Source organism: Moschus berezovskii, chromosome 18 (assembly GCF_049115385.1).
Source record: "Moschus berezovskii isolate FMDL1 chromosome 18, NW_MosBer_1.0, whole genome shotgun sequence".
Taxonomy (NCBI): domain Eukaryota; kingdom Metazoa; phylum Chordata; class Mammalia; order Artiodactyla; family Moschidae; genus Moschus; species Moschus berezovskii.
This window is the reverse complement of record NC_142477.1, coordinates 3510688-3524441: the sequence shown is the minus strand read 5'-3', so window position 1 is coordinate 3524441 and position 13754 is coordinate 3510688. Positions and strand designations below refer to the sequence as shown.

Sequence of the window (13754 nt, the reverse complement as noted above, 5' to 3'; positions counted from 1 at the left end):
GAGTCACTTCAGCACTTCATGTTCACACAAAGAATTGTGTGGCCTGTTATTCAAATTCAGAATCTCATAGATTCCTCATAAAAGTAGATATTCAAACTTACTAGTGCTCAGGTAAATAAAACTGAAACAAAAAGTAAAGTTATACTGTATCATCTACAGAATGGCAGAATATAAGCAATTGAAATATCAACTACTCCTGAAGTTGTGAAGCACCATGGACTTCACACATTGATAGTAGATGGAAAATTGCTGCTGCACTTGGTAAAACTCCATAGCTGAGTCTTCTAATGCTGGCTGTACAAATGTCCTAGGACCAAAAATACCATGCCTGGAATTATGCCCAGGAGGGAAGAATGAGTATCTTCACTAAAAGACATGTACAGAAATATTCACCATAGTAGTATTTGAAATACTATAACACTGAAAATAACTAAATTTTTCCCCAGTACATTAGTATAGGACTTGACAAGCTTTTCTTTAAAGTATATTTTAGGGTTTGTAGGCCATAAAATCTTAGCCACACCTAAACAGTTTTTTTGCTATATCCCGAAAGCAACCATCTGTATTCACTTATAAATGGTATGTCTCAGCTTAGGTAAAATGTACTGACTCCTGCTCTGGATTAGGTAAATAACTTTATGGTAGTTTTGTATCTTGAAACAGTAGACTGCAATGTAGATGAATGAACTGCCTCTGCATACAACAACATGTGGAGAAATTTCACAAACATAATACTGAGCGAAAGAAGCCAGACATAGCAGTGTAAAGGCAATATGATTTCCCTGGTATATACCTCAAAAATAAACAAGCTAAGTGGTATATTGTATTGAACATTAATTTGTGATGGGTGTGGGTAAAATTGCCAAGAAGCAACAAATTAATTTTTGGGGGGACTGATTATAGTTTCATTTCTGAAAATGTACTTGCAGTGTACTTTTTTAGGTGAAAATTTCTATATGTATATTAGACTGATTTTCATTAAGCAAAGTAGATGCAATGAGAAATGGTAAGAAATCTTATTTGTATTTTTTAATCGAAAGGCCTATTGTACAAAATGAATGCTCAGTGTACATATGTGATTTTAGTGTAATGTATAATTCCACTGAGTATCTCAGTGCAGTATTCATTTTTATGTTATTATAAATGCTGCCTTGCTTACAGAAAAACACTGTCTTTATTCACACACTGGCTCTCCCAGTCATTCTCTTAGCTGCAGTGAAACATAATGTATTTAGTACTACATCATCCAATGAACTGTGTCATAGTACTCCAGGTTTGAGGAACAGAAACTACATTCTGAAAAAAGTAATTTTCTCCTCAGTACACATTTGCCAATAGAGAACTTGTCTTAATGTTACCAGGGGTACCAGGAAAATCCTAGAGATTTTTTTCCCACTTGCTTATATATGAGGAAGACATTTTCTTCTAAAGACATGTTTTTCAGTTATTTAAGATCTCCATTTTTAATGAAACACAAATCCCATTGGGAGATACTTTATGTTACCCAATTTAAAATAATAATTTATCTACCCAAACTCGGGTTTAATTTGTTGGGTGAGAGTAGATTGAAAAGTTGTAGTCAACATTGTCTTGATAACAGCACTGTTAAAAAGCTAAAGCTGGGTTCTGGATGAATGAAATGCAACAAAAGGGATTTTTCCCAGAAGATAAGAATGTAGTTGAGGGGAAAACTAAAATGCATAGTAGAATGAGATGACTAAAACAATTCTGTATATACCATATGTGTGACAGTGAAGTAAATAATGATAATAAAACTCTTTTGTAAGACAAATGCATCAGTTTCTTGATTTTAGTGAGAAATTATTAACAGTTATGTGGCTTGATCTTTGCCTTCAAAATATCTCCATAGAGTACTGTACTTGATACCTTAGTATTGATGTGATTTGACTTCCCTGGTGGCTCAGTGGTAATGAATCTGCCTGCTAATACATGAGACACAGGTTTGATCCCTGGGAGAAGATTCCCTGGAGAAGAAAAAGGCAATCCACTTCAGTATTCTAGCTTGAGAAATCCCAAGGACAGAGGAGCCTGGTGAGCTACAGTCCATGGGGTCATGAAAGACTCAGACATGACATAATGACTAAAATAATAAACAACATTTGGGATTATTATACCAAGAATGGGAATAACAATTAAATAAGCAACATAATTTTTCACTAGGTATCTTTTCCCCCAAATTAAAAATGGACTATTAAATGAACTTTAACCTGCTGAATTTCGTAGTTTTAGAGAAAATAATGTAGAGGAGAGCAAGAAACAAATAAAAGAAGCAATCAGAAAAGGAACACAAACATCTGTGACTCTGTTTCTGTTTTGTAAAAATGTTGCTTGTACCATATTCTAGATTTCACATATAAGTGCTATCTTATGATATGTATCTTTCTCTGTCTGACTTACTTCTCTCAATATGAAAATCTCTGGATCCATTTGTGGACCCATGCTGCAAAAGGCATTCTCTCTCTGTCAGATAAATAGATGGTTTTCAAAGACTTTCTTCAATCTTTATATATATATATGCAATTTCCCTGGTAGCTCAGATGGTAAAGAATCTGCCTGCACTGCAGGAGACCCTGGTTCAATTCCTGGGTGAGAAGATCCCCTGGAGAAGGGATTGACTAACCACTCCCATATTCTTACCTGGAGAATTCCATGGACAGAGGAGCCTGGTGGGCTACAGTCCATGAGGTCACAGAGAGTCAGACATGACTGAGTGACTAAGCACAGCACACTTAAAATTTGTTTCTCTGATTTATTTCCCCACACGGTTCCTGTTATCTCTTACTACATAAAACTGTATTTCAAACCTAAATAACTTAAAAGAATGACCACTGACTCATTATCTTGTTTTTTTTTTCCTCATGTTAACTGAGGATACATGAAATATTCATGGAAAGATGGTTAGACTGCAAGGTCTTTCATTACTGCACAGGATGTAAATGACTAGCAAGATAGACACAAATTCTCCTCTTCCCAGTCCATGTTATCTCAGAATTTGTCAAATCTGTTATTCAGAAGATTTGTCAGACTTTCTTTACTGTAGGTCATGACTTTTAGATATTGTCTTCTTAAAGGCTAGACTCAGAAGTGACTTACAATATTTCTGACCATTTTTGTTCGTTAGAGCAGGTAAAGTATGGCAAAAATTCAAAAGAAAGATAAAAAGGTACTGTATATCTAAGGAAAATATGTGAAAAGTGTACAATTTGCTTTATTCTTCCCAAACTATCAATGAGCTCATTGTAGAACTTTGTTAACTTCTAAGTTCAGTTCAGTTCAGTCGCTCAGTCATATCCGACTCTTTGCAACACCATGAATCACAGCATGCCAGGCCTCCCTGTCCATCACCAGCTCCCGGAGTTCACACAAACTCATGTCCATCGAGTCGGTGATGCCATCCAGGCATCTCATTTTCTGTCCTCCCCTTCTCCTCCCACCCCCAATCCCTCCCAGCATCAGACACTTTTCCAGTGAGTCAACTAGTCGCATGAGGTGGCCAAAGTATTGGAATTTCAGCTTTAGCATCAGTCCTTCCAATGAACCCCCAGGACTGATCTCCTTTAGAATGGACTGGTTGGATTTCCTTGCAGTCCAAGGGACTCTCAAAAGTCTTCTCCAGCACCACAGTTCAAAAGCATCAATTCTTTGGCGATCAACTTTCTTCACAGTCGAACTCTAACATACATACATAACCACTGGAAAAACTATAGCCTTGACTAGACAGACCTTTGTTGGCAAAGTAATGTCTCTGCTTTTTAATATGCTATCTAGGTTGGTCATAATTTTCTTTCCAAGGAGTAAGCGTCTTTTAATTTACTGCCTGCAGTCATCATCCGCAGTGATTTTGGAGCCCAAAAAAATAAAGTCTGTCACTGTTTCTATTGTTTCCCCATCTATTTCCCATGAAGTAATGGCACCAGATGCCATGATCTTTGTTTTCTGAATGCAGAACTTCAAGCCAACCTTTTCACTCTCCTCTTTCTCTTTCATCAAGAGTCTCTTTAGTTCCTCTTCACTTTCTGCCATAAGGGTGGTGTCATCTGCATATCTGAAGTGATTGATATTTTTCCCAGCAATTTTGATTCCAGCTTGTGTTTCTTCCAGCCCAGCGTTCCTCATGATGTACTCTGCATATAAGCTAAATAAGCAGGGTGACAATATACAGCCTTAACATACTCCTTTTCCTATTTGGAACCAGTCTGCTCTTCCATGTCCAGTTCTAACGGTTGCTTCCTGCTGATCTGCATACGGGTTTCTCAAGAGGCAGGTCAGGTGGTCTGGTATTCCCATCTCTTTCAGAATTTTCCACAGTTTATTGTGATCCACACAGTCAAAGGCTTTGACATAGTCAATGATGCAGAAACAGATGTTTTTCTGGAAGTCTCTTGCTTTCTCCATGATCCAGCAGATGTTGGCAATTTGATCTCTGGTTCCTCTGCCTTTTCTAAAACCTGCTTGAACATCTGGAAGTTCACGGTTCACATATTGCTGAAGCCTTGCTTGGAGAATTGTGAGCATGACTGTACTAGCATGTGAAATGAGTGCAACTGTGCAGTAGTTTGAGCATTCTTTGGCATTGCGTTTCTTTGGGATTGGAATGAAGACTGACCTTTTCCAGTCCTGTGGAATTTCTAAGTACTGATTTGCTTATTAATAGTTTTTTTATGTTATTGTTATTAAATCTGTGAGCAAGTGTGCAGTCACTTCTTAGTTTTGTTGTTCATATATGCAAACAAAGTGCCTTTATGAAGCACTTCTTAAGCAGCACACATATAGAAGGAGAGTGACTGACCCTTTGGTCATTCAGGTCATTGTGAAAGGAAAACTAGTTCTGGGATGCTGGGAAATAGTCCAGTCACATCAGAGATACCAAGTTGTGAGACCAAATTTTAGATTCTTTTCCATCTGAGCTCCCAGGAAACACAGTAGTTTAGGAATAAAATGGAACTCTGATGATTTAGAAAAGTAATCATACCTGTGCAATTTTCTAAATAGGTCTTCTTTGGACATATGAGCCATATCTATATTAAAATTCCCCTAACAGTTATGTTTTATTTATTTTATATCACTGATAACAAGAAATACTTAATAATAATTGTTTAGAAAGCCCTACTTTTCATCTTCTTGTACCAGGGAGCTTAGGAAATGCAAAATAAGCATTGATCATATTTCTGAGGCCTTAATTGTAGTAGAGACATTCTCAAATGAACAAAATAAACATAATTCAAAAAAAAGTGCACAATTTAGAGAATGTGAGAGAGTCACAAAAATCAATGAAATATCCCTGGATGATATGTGGTTCAAGGATGGGAATAAGATGATATTTGGTGATGAGGGCTGCCTTAAAAGATAGCACTGGCAGGAATGTTTATAGCTAAATAGAAATAACCCAACGATCATCTAAATGAACAATGGACCAATAAAATGTGTTATAGCCTGAAAATGAATTACTATTGTGTCACTTAATGAAACAAACTTATATGTTCAAGAATATAGATGAACATTGAAAACAGTATACTCAAGAAACCTGACAGAATAAAAACACATACTACATGATTCTGTTTATATGCAAGGCCAAGAATAGGAAACCATGCCATATCAGAAAGGAGTGGTTTCCAGGGCCCAGGGAGGGAAGAAAGTGGAATGACAGCTAATAAGCTTGTTGTTTCTTATTGGAGTGATGAAAATATTCTGAAGTAGGTGATAACTGAACAGTCTTGAAAATACACTAAAAGCTAAAGAACAGTATACATTAAAGAAGTGAACTTTATTTTATATGCCTTATAATTTAATAAAAAAGGTAATGCAAAGTATAATAATACTCCAAAATGAGACAGTAAAGGATAGTGTTTCAGAAGCAAAACGACCAATCAAAAGGAGCTGGAAATGATGGAGGGAGAACTTTTTTATTTTTGATTAGGTTTCCTCTTTGACTAGAGAAGGAGATAGTTTCAGGCTAACTGTGAAGCACACCACAAAGAAAATTTGCAGTTTTCATTCTACCATGAATCATTTTGCCGAAAATAGTGAAGCAAAAAAACTTAGCCTTTGCTAATTTGTTCCTGAACTCATGTGGGGATATACAGAAGCAGAAATGTAGTTAAGGAAATGTTTGAATAACATCAAAGCCAAAGGACAGTAGCACAGGGATTTAAATCCCAATGAATCTGGTTAAATGAAAAGCCATCTGCCTATTGTTCAGCAAACCAAAATCTGCTTATTTCAGGTAAGTTCCTAGATCCTATCTTAAGAAATGTAAGAGAAAAGACTTAACTTTTTGATTAAAACAGGGAAAAAAAACTGTGTAATTGAAGCATTTTATGCTTGGTTACTCACTAAAATCTTCACCTAATGGCTAGAAATAGAAATTTACCCAAGTGAATGTTTTCAAGCATCGAAAATACTTAATCCTAAGTGTTAGAGACTAGCCTCTCTATCATTGGAGTCTCTTCCATATGGTTTTCAAGAGGTGAAAAAAGTTATGTTACTACAGATCTACTCCCTGAGGTTAAAAAAAAAAAGTAAGACTCAGGAAAGAGCTGGTAGAAAATGACAAACCTTGTGGATGGCATCTAGATTTACATCAAGCTTTCAAAAGTGTTTTTCTCAAATTCATTTTATTCTTGAAGAATAGAGGGCTATGCCTCTTTAATTTGTGTGCATGACTGCATTTTTTCTGAATATAAAAACACAATTGCAGAAGAAAAAAATATGTTCTGCCTTATGATTTTTTACAGATGTATAGAAGTGCATGGAAGTCCACTTCAGTACTCTGGCCTGGACGGAGGAGCCTGGAGGGCTGCAGTCCATGGGGTCGCTGAGGGTTGGACACGACTGAGCGACTTCACTTTCACTTTTCACTTTCATGCATTGGAGAAGGAAATGGCAACCCACTCCAGTGTTCTTGCCTGGAGAATCCCAGGGACGGGGGAGCCTAGTGGGCTGCCATCTATGGGGTTGCACAGAGTCAGACATGACTGAAGTGACTTAGCAGCAGCAGCAGAAGCGTTACACATGAATGTGCCATTTATTTTTTTGATCAATTTCTCAAGAGTTTATACAAGATCTAAAAAGAATGGAAGGAGAGAATTGCTCCTCTGGGACTGAATTCATTTTCTTGGGAATTACTAATTACATCGTGAAAAAAGTGACCCTATTTACCATGGTTCTCCTTGTTTATCTCATCAATCTTCTGGCAAACCTTGGAATGATAACCCTGTTTAGGATGGACCCCCAGCTGCACACACCCATGTACCTTTTCCTCAGCCGCCTCTCCTTTCGTGACCTCTGCTATTCCACAGCCATCGGCCCTAAGATGCTGGTGGGCCATTTGCCAAGAACAAGTCAGTCTCTTTCTGTGGCTGTGCTCTGCAAGTCTTGGTGCTGTATACATTCATAGACTGTGAGTGTCTCCTGCTGGCCTTGATGGACTATGATCGGTACAAGGCTGTCAGCAGCCCCTTGCTCTATGCGGTCAGCATGTCCAGCAGGGTGTTCCCCCTGCTTGTGGCCAGGGTTTACCTGGTGGGAATGGCAGATGCTCTGATACACACAACATTGGCATTCCACTTATGCTTCTGTGGGTCAAATGAGATTAACCACTTTTTTTGTGATGTTCCTCCTCTCCTATTGCTATCTTGCTCAGACACACAGGTGAATGAGTTAGTGATATTCATGAATTTTGGCTTCATTGAACTGAATACTATTTCAGGAGTCCTTGTCTCTTATTGTTATATTATCCGATCAGTCTTGAAGATACACTCAGCTGAGGGGAGGTTCAAAGCTTTCTCTACCTGCACCTGCCACCTAACTGCTGTGTCAGTTTTCCAGGGAACTATGCTCTTCATGTATTTCAGACCAAGTTCTTCCTGTTCTCCAGATCAAGACAAAATAACCTCGCTGTTTTACACCCTTGTGATTCCCATGTTGCTGCTGCTGCTGCTGCTGCTAAGTCGCTTCAGTCGTGTCTGACTCTGTGCGACCCCATAGACAGCAGCCCACCAGGCGCTCCCCCGTCCCTGGGATTCTCCAGGCAAGAACACTGAAGTGGATTGCCATTTCCTTCTCCAATGCAGGAAGGTGAAAAGTCAAAGTGAAGTCACTCAGTCGTGTCTTGACTCTTTAGCGACCCCATGGACTGCAGGCTACCGGGCTCCCCCATCCATGGGAGTTTCCAGGCAAGAGTACTGGAGTGGGGTGCCATTGCCTTCTCCAAAATATTTATGTTAGGTGTATGTGAATAAACATGCATCCACACAGATAAAGTGACAGATGGTTTATTAAAATTATATGGTAGAATACATGACAAACATAATTTTTCAATTTCTTAAAGTAGTATTACACTTAATCTCAATCTTAAATCTATTACTGTTCCTCTCACATGTCATGTTTAATTATCTTTCCAGAATTTGTACATGGCATTTAGTTTAAAAGAAAAACATTTCTGATTTTTCAATTATGCTAATTTTTGTTTAGTTTTTATTCAAACATTGTTTCAATTATGCTGAGACTTATTGTGCATTTACTCAGTGATCTTTGAGCATGTAGATTCTTTATATACTATAGTGCATTCTGCAGTTTAAATACTACTAAAAATAAGCTAAAACAAATAACATATTAACTAAGTGGTCAAGTATCTCATTATAACCTCAAATTCATCATGAAATAATACATACAGAGCTATAATTCCAAAGCAAAAATATCTAAATATAGTCCAAAATAAAATAATCTTTGAATAGAGATATTCAGTCAAATCTAAATAAGACTCAATTTGAGAAGTGAAAGGATAGTACATAGAGGATTTGGCAGTTATTCAGGTTGTGAAATATACAAGCCCATGTTTATTAGAAAAAGTCATATTTGCTATAACATAGAAGAACCGTGAAGGCAACATACTAAGTGAAATAATCCATAGAGAGGAAGATAAGTACTGCATGATCTTACATATAGATAAGAGTCTAAAAGGTAAAACAGAGCATCTCCCTGGCAGTCCAGTGAATAGGACTTGGTGCTTTCAATGCCCAGGCCTGGGTTTGATCCCTGGTCAGCGAACTAAGATCCTTGTAAGCATTGTGGTGCAGCCAAAGTAAATAAATAAATTTCACAGAAGTGGAGAGTAGATTGGTTGTTGCTAAGGACTGAAAGATAGGAGAAAAGGGTGATGTTGGTCACAGTGCACAAATTTTCTATTATTTATTGAACAAGTTTAGGGGATTTAATCTACATGATGACTCCAGTTAACAATACTGGATTATAAACCTGAAATTTGCTAAAAGAGTAGATTTTAACTGTCCTCACCATATACACACTCAAAATGGTAACTATGTGAGGTTATGCATGTATTAATTAACCGTATTGTGATAATCATTTCACAAAGTATACATATACCACTTCATCACATTGTATACCTTGTAACTATATGTGGTATCTATCAATTATATTTGAGGTAGCTACATTTAAAAATGAGAAGGAAAGAAGTCTAAAGATTAGATTATAAAGCCCTATGGAAGGTATAGAAAGAGACTTGTTAAGATGCAATATTGTGTTTTTGTTATCAACTATCAATTCTTCTGCACTTCGTCCAAGTTGACTTTCCTTCCTTCTCTCTCACTTTCAGCCGTAAGTGCCCCTTTTTTGTCTCTTTGTGGTTCACAAACACCCACTTACCTAAAGCATTGTTTTATATCACACTGTTTGTGCTCATTCTTTGGTAAAGAACAAAGCATTCCATCCTTGTTAACCAAAGCACTGAAAGTTGCCTGAAGCATAAAATAAGCAAATATATATTAACCTAAAAACACTAGACAACCTTTTTTGGCTATTACTTATATCTCAGAAACACAAAATTAACTGAGAGCTTGCTAAGTGTCTTAAAAAATAAAGATATATATCACAATATGCAGGTGGATTCTTTACCAGCTGAGCCCCCAGGGAAGCCCTATATTTCACAATATACTATAACTATTGTATGCATATAACAACAGTTTGGGGAAGGTGCAGAAATGGTTGTGGACAAAAAGTTAACAGACTTTTATGAAGACATACATATTTATTAATTGCACTAGATATAAGAAATTATAAATTCTTGATATTTGTTGCTTCATATACCTTGAATCTGGTTTCCTGAAGACTAAAGCACAGAAAGTGAGGATACAAACATATATTTGAAATACCATAAAGTACTGAAGAACACTTAGTTATCCATTAAAGGTGTAAGGTTAAAAGACCTCTGATAGTCTTAAATTTTTTAGATGTCATTGTAAAATATCCATATGTGAAAATATTTCAGAATGGAAATATAAAGCCTACAAAATTCCTTTGTTATTCAGAGTGGTATTTGTGAAACACTATAGCATGTTTAAAAGAGTTCTCATGGTGGAAACACCTTAGAATAACTGTATAATATAAAAGGTTGACATTTTCTACTCCTGGTATATTTTATCAGTTCAGCCAAATGTCTTTTGAATTGTTGCTTATGGGGAGAAACATGGCATAAAACATTGACTGGAATATATTAAAATCAAACAAAATAGGGAGTTGATGGATTGCCATTAATTAAGAGTTAATGAACACATTAATTAATCATTCTTCATGCTTATGATATATATTTATTTCAGCAACTAAAGATTGCATTGTAAATATTGGCTCATTTTATCAGATCTAGTGGAAATGATATAAAGAGAAGGGAATTTTAAGCCCATTAAATGGAATTCCAAAAATAGCACTGATTTAGATTAAAATTTTCTATGTGTATATTATAATCTAAAATGGCATTCCATAAACACAATACCTTCACTATGAGATTGTAGAAACTATTAATTTTTATTTTTAATTCTAAAAGTTTCTTGTAAAGGATTTATTCTATGTTTATGTAATGGATATAGTGCATACGTTCTAGAGTATCTCAGTACATTATTAATCTATTTAACTAAAAGTGCCTCCTTGCTTGTAGAACAACACTGTCTTTATCCACCCACTGGCTCTCCCTTCATTTTCACAGCACCTGGGGCTATAAAATGCTTCAGTACCATACCACACAATGAAATCCATGTCATAATAGGCTTGAAGAACAGACAACAGTATTTTGAAGAAGAGTGTCTGGGTAGTATGTGTCTGCCTAAAATTGTTTTAGTGTCTGCGAAGCACCAAGAAAACTCTAAATGTATATCCTTTCTCTCACTTGCTTAATGTGCGGAATACACTTTCTCTTTAAGAGATGTTTTACAGTTATTTAAGATCTCCATTTTTAATGAAACACAAATCCCATTGGAAGATTTTTTTCCCCCTTAGGTTACCCAGCTTGTAAAAACAATGTAGTTACTCACACTCAGTTAAATTTTTAGGTGGGGGAATATTGAAAGGATGTTAATCTACATGTGTTTGAGGAGCCGCCAAGCTAAGCTGGGTTCTGGCTGAACAAAATAGTTGTTGCAGCAAATAGTTGCATCCCAGAAGACAGGGATTCCTGAGGGAAAAATAGTTAGAGCTTCCTTGGTGGCTCAGACAGTAAAGAATTTTCCTGTAATACAGGAGACCCAGGTTTGATCCCTGAGTCAGGAAGATCCCCTGGAGAAGTGAATGACAACCCACTCCATTATTCTTGCCTGGAGAATCCCATGGACAGATGAGCCTGTCAAATAGAGTCTACAGGGTAGCAAAGAGTCAGACACAACTGAGTGACTCACCACCATAATTAGGTGACCAAGAACAGTTCACATACACTATATATGTAACAGAGGAGTGGATGATAGTAGAATTCTTCTGAAACATAAATGAATCAATTTCTTGATTTTCCTGGGAAAACATTAGCAATTAGTTTTGGTTGAACTTTGCTGGAGAAGACTCTTGAGAGTCCCTTGGCCTGCAAGGAGATCCAACCAGTCTATTCTAAAGGAGATCAATCCTGGGTGTTCTTTGGAAGGACTGATGCTAAAGCTGAAACTCCAATACTTTGGCCACCTCATGCGAAGAGTTGACTCACTGGAAAAGACTCTGATGCTGGGAAGGATTGGGGGCAGGAGGAGAAGGGGACGACAGAGAATGAGATGGCTGGATGGCATCACCGACTCGATGGACATGAGTTTTAGTGAACTCCGGGAGTTGGTGATGGACAGAGAGGCCTGGCGTGCTGTGATTCATGGGGTTGCAAAGAGTCGGACATGACTGAGAGACTGAAATGAACTGAACTGAACTTTGCCTCACTGATAGCTCCACGGGAATACAATTGGTATTTCAGTGTTGAGATCCTCACAACCAAGAATAACAATGACATATAGAAAGGTATCAAAAGTTGCCATTAACAATCACATTTCCCAAAAAAACCCAGAAAAATTAATCACATTTCCAAAATTAAATATGAAATAATTATAGGGATTTAAACTAAATGATTTCCTGGATTTGTAGAAGATAAAAGTAAAAAAACAAACAAATGAACAAAGAAAAACACCCAAAGAGATAAGAAAGCCTGTCCCTGCTAATTCCCAAATGAGATTTCTGATGAATTAGGGGATTTGTTATGCTCAGTATATGAATTTCAGTCCATTTGACATTTGTGTTATGTTATTGTGTTGTGGCTTTACCCTCATTGCCTTAATAACTAATGGTTCTGAGCAAACTCTCATGCATTAACTCCTTGCTTATGTATCTTCTTTTTGAAGTCTTTTTTTTCCCCCAATGATGAAAGCTATTAATATATTGTGGATACAAGTTCTTTGTCATATGTATGGTTTTGAAATACTTCTTTCTGATTATATATATTTTTTGCTGTGAGTGACTGAAAGTTCCTCAGTCATGTCTGAATCTTTGTGACCCATAACTGTAGCCCCCCAAGCTCCCCATTCCCTTCTACAGGGGATTTTTAGACCCAGAGATCGGACCCAGCTCTCCCACATTGCAGAGATTTCTTTACCATCTGTGTCACCAGGGAAGACCAATCTTTTGCTACATAAACGCTATTCCAAAATTCAGTTCGGTTCAGTTGCTCAATCCTGTCTGACTCTTTAGGACTCCATGGACTGCAGCACACCAGGCTTCCTTGTCCATCACCAACTCCCAATGCTTGCTCAAACTCATGTCCATCGAGTGATGTCATCCAACCATCTCATCCTCTATAGTCCCCTTCTCCCCCTGCCTTTAATCTTTCCCAGCATCACAGTCTTTTCCAATGAGTCAGTTCTTTGCAGGGTGGCCAAACTATTGGACCTTCACTTCAGCATCAATCCTCCCAATGATTGATACCCTTTAGGATGGACTGGTTGGATCTCCTTGCAGTGCAAGGGACTCTCAAGAGTCTTCTCCAACATCACAGCTCAAAAGCATCAATTCTTTGGTGCTCAGCTTTCTTTATAGTCCAACTCTCACATCCATACATGACAAGTTCAATACCTGGGTTGGAAGATTCCCTGGAGGAGGAAATAGCAACCTACTCCAGTATTCTTACCTGGAAAATTCCATGCAGAGAGTATTCTGGCAGACTACAGTTCATGGGTTCATAAACTGTAGGACATGACTAAGCACACACACATACAGGTACAAAGAGCTATAAGCTCTTGATATTTGACTATTTCATCTGTTTTTGTTTTTGTTTCTTGAAGGCTTGAGCTAAATCTTTTTGTTTAGAAAGTGTGGATGTGGTCATATATTTGAAAAGCCTTACAAGACTGAAAGACATTCTTAATTATCTATTAAAATTATAAAGCTAAAAGCCACTGATGTTTTAGGTTTTCAAACTGCCCTAT

At 37.2% G+C, this 13754-nt stretch overlaps 1 pseudogene; it reads left to right on the top strand.

The window, feature by feature from the left end:
* The first annotated feature begins 7072 nt into the window (after window positions 1-7072).
* Window positions 7073-7989, top strand: LOC148774941 (olfactory receptor 5W2-like; annotated as a pseudogene).
* Window positions 7990-13754: the final 5765 nt, after the last annotated feature.